At 38.5% G+C, this 3,654-nt stretch overlaps 1 long non-coding RNA gene across 1 annotated transcript in view; it reads left to right on the top strand.

Moving 5' to 3' along the window:
* Positions 1-3,654, top strand: part of LOC107704256 (uncharacterized) — a 28,496-nt gene that overhangs the window by 5,733 nt on the left and 19,109 nt on the right. Inside the window, exon 2 of the long non-coding RNA XR_001635935.1 lies at positions 2,948-2,953. This is a non-coding gene — a long non-coding RNA (uncharacterized LOC107704256). The remainder of the gene's footprint in view (positions 1-2,947; positions 2,954-3,654) is intronic.

Here is a 3,654-nt window from a genome sequence, read left to right as displayed (position 1 = left end):
ATAACTCCGACTGGATTCGTCTGAAAGAAGAAAATCATATACACCTAGGATGCCTTGAGGGTAAGTAATTCATGGGCTAATTTTCATTTTTGGGTGAACTAACCCTTTAACCCATCTCTTTTAGAGAACTACATACTGGTTTCCCTTCTTCTTTTCATTGCAAAACAATTGAAAGAGCCGTGTTCAACCAAGTCTCTGCCTTTTTCAAGGCATCTCAGGAACCGCACTCCAGTGGTTTGAGTCTTACCTCTCAGATAGGTCCCTCAAGGTATCTTGGAGAGGTGAGGTGTCCAAGTCGCGACATGTAACTACTGCCTCAGGGCTCAGTTCTTGCACCACTTCTCTTCTCTGTCTACATGGCAACACTAGGTTCTGTCATCCAGAAACATGACTTTTCATGTCACTGCTATGTTGATGACACTCAACTCTACCTCTCATTCCATCCTGATGATCCGACGATACCTGCTCACATCTCAGCTTGTCTAACAGATATTTCTTGTTGGAAGAAGGCCCATCGCCTTCAACTCAACCTTGCCAAGACAGAACTGCTTGTGGTTCCATCAAACCCATCGTTTCATCACAATTTCACCATCCAGTTAGGCACATCAACCATAACTCCTTTAAAAACAGCCAGAAATCTTGGAGTTATGATTGATGATCAGCTGACTTTCTCAGACCAAATTGCTAAAACTGCCCAGTCCTGCAGATTTGCTTTATTCAACATCAGATTGATTTTTAATGAGCCGAAAATAATGTACGTCACACCCCTGTTTATCAATTTGCTCTGGCTACCAATAGCTGCTCGCATAAAATTCAAGGCATTAATGTTTGCCTACAAAACCACCGCTGGCTCTGCACCCATTTACCTAAATTCATTACTTCAGACTTATGTACCCTCTAGAAGCTTGCCTTCTGCAAGTGAACATCACTTTATTGTGCAATCCCAAAGAGGCACAAAATCACTTTCAAGGACTTGTGGACTAAATGTTCCCTCCTGTTGGAATGACCTGCTCAACTCAATCCGAGCAGCTGAGTCCTTAGCCATCTTTAAGAATCGGCTAAAAACACTTTTCATCCATCTGGATTTGACCCACTAACTCTAGCACTCTCTATTCTAATTCTATTCTTAAAAAAAAAAAAACTTGCACTCATTGTATTCATTTGTGACACTGCCACAGTAAAAGCCCTGCACGATGCTCACTTACGTTACAAAAAAAGTAATTGTTTATGTATATGTGCCATGCCTATATATTTATAGTTTAGTTTTTCTTCTGAATGTATGTTGATTTTGAACATTTGCACATGCATTTTGTTTGAGGGGGACTTTTGTTGGCCTCTAAGGACTCTTAGTATGGTGGGCCTTTGGATAAGAGGAAAACGCGGCCATTTTAAAGGAAGCTTTTTGTGTTTGGTGAGGTGGCTTGTTTTTTTGGCTAAACTAGCTCTGTGTAATTGTCCAAAGTGATCTCTGGGAATAGAGACATTGTATATCAGACTTTGAAACCATTTCATAGGGGCACGCTCTGGTCGGGGATATACATTTTTGGACTATACTCTGGGGACTTTTTACAGCTGGAGGATAACCTGTTTTTTCTGGGGCCTTGAACCAGTGGACTTATATTTTTTCTCTTTTTGGGGACATTGTTTTTTCATCAGGACTTTAAATTTCCTCTCTACCCCAAAGCAGAAAAGGACTGTTGAGTATCATCTTTATTATTATTTTTTTGCTTGAAAGGACTGTTGGGTTATGGGCAACAAGCCTACTCATGAACTTTTGCTATATTACTATTTCATTTGGGTTTATAAAAGAGTCAACAGATTGGGTTATCTTTGCATTTGTCTAACAAGTGTCTAATTTGCCTCATATTTTCAATACAGTGTTGTTTGGGGACTTTGATGTGTTTGCAATCATGCTGTTTCTGTGTTTTACATTTTTGACAAATGAGTAAAAGGAAACAATAGTCAAAATCCCTTGTGATAATGATTCAACACTTTTGTAAAGAGTTGGGGTTGTTATACATTTACTAACTGCTTGTTTTCTTAAAAAAAGCTTGCTCTATTCTTTTTCTATTCTATCTGTTTTTTTTATTTTTTATTATATAATTTAAAAAAAAAATTCTACGTGTACTGCGTTAAGCTAACTGAGACTTGTTATAGCACTTGCATATCATTGCTCTCTTGTTGATTTTGGTTGCTTCCATTGTCCTCATTTGTAAGTCGCTTTGGATAAAAGCGTCTGCTAAATGACTAAATGTAAATGTATATATTGTTTGGTTGAATAAACCGATTACTGCTGCAAAATCCTCTGCTTCATGCTGCCTTCTACCACAGCGTGAAATGCGTGTCACAAATTTGGTTTAGTTACACCAAGGGACTCTTATTTTGACTTTATACCCCTTACAGTTTGTCGCTCCTTTGTCAGATATTGTTATATATAACTGTTGGGTTAGGGCTGCACGATTAATCGAATGTGAATGTCATACGCATTTTGATCGTAATGCCGGCTCTAAAATCAGCAGGAAGTCGTGTGTTTATTAGTCACGTTGAATCAATGAAAGCAGTTGAATCTTCTGTTTATTCAGCTGCAGTGATAGGCATTTTCTGTGTTTCTTCTGCGAGGCGTATTTGGAGTTTCAGCGCGAGAGTGCCCTCTGGCCTTTGGATGGAGATTTACTGCTGATCACAGAACCATGCTTCACTGAAAGATACGCATGACAATCGCAGCTTCTGTCGAATCACGATCTCGATTCCATTTCGATTTATCGTGCAGCCCTATGTTGGGTGTCCTACTCTTCTGGATTACTTGTTTTTTGTTACCCTTTGTGGATTTACACTTTTGTATTCATCATGTATTCATCAAGACAATAATCAGAGATTAAACAGAGTGTAAAATGGCCCATACCACAACAATTTTGTTTTGAGGATGAAAATGCAGTGTCCTTCCTAGTTAAGAGTTATAAGCCTTATCTTTCAGCTCAAGAAGATTTTTCCTGGTGAGTCACTGGAAGTCAAATATAGATTTATGATATAGATTTATTTATTTAATATCAACTCAATATGAAGTGTATTAAATTAATTACATTATTTCTTTTGGACTTAAAAAATATTGTTCATATTATCTGTAATATCTTTAATCCCAACCTCCTCGCAAGCTACACGTTGATGTCCACTTTTGGTTTCTAGAAGTAATTTTATAACATAAAAATCAAGGCAGTGTATACTTAGATAATTATTTCTTTATTTATATCTTTCTATCTATTTATCTATCTATGGCAGTCGTGGTTAGAGAGTCGGACTTTTAACCCAAAGGTTGCGGGTTGCAGCAGGGATTGTAGGTTGGGGGAGTGAATGACCAGCGCTATCTTTCACCCCCAATACCACGACTTAGGTGAGACCGTTGAGCAAGGCGCTGAACCCCCAACTGCTCCCCAGGAAGCCCAGCAAAAAATGGCTGCCCACTGCTTAATATTCTGTGTGTGTTCACAGTGAGTGTGCGTGTGTGCACTTGGATGGGAGTACAAATTCCAAGTTTGCAGATCACAAATTCTGAGTATGGGAAACCATACGTGGCTACACCTTTTCACTTAATAGACAAAATAATCATTGCTTAATATTCTTAGAGCTCATAGGTTTATCATTATGATGTTGTCATTG

This window comes from Sinocyclocheilus anshuiensis, unplaced genomic scaffold (genome assembly GCF_001515605.1).
Source record: "Sinocyclocheilus anshuiensis isolate Anshui unplaced genomic scaffold, SAMN03320099.WGS_v1.1 scaffold863, whole genome shotgun sequence".
Taxonomy (NCBI): domain Eukaryota; kingdom Metazoa; phylum Chordata; class Actinopteri; order Cypriniformes; family Cyprinidae; genus Sinocyclocheilus; species Sinocyclocheilus anshuiensis.
Note: the sequence above shows the minus strand (reverse complement) of the source record. Positions and strands in the feature narration are given on the sequence as shown.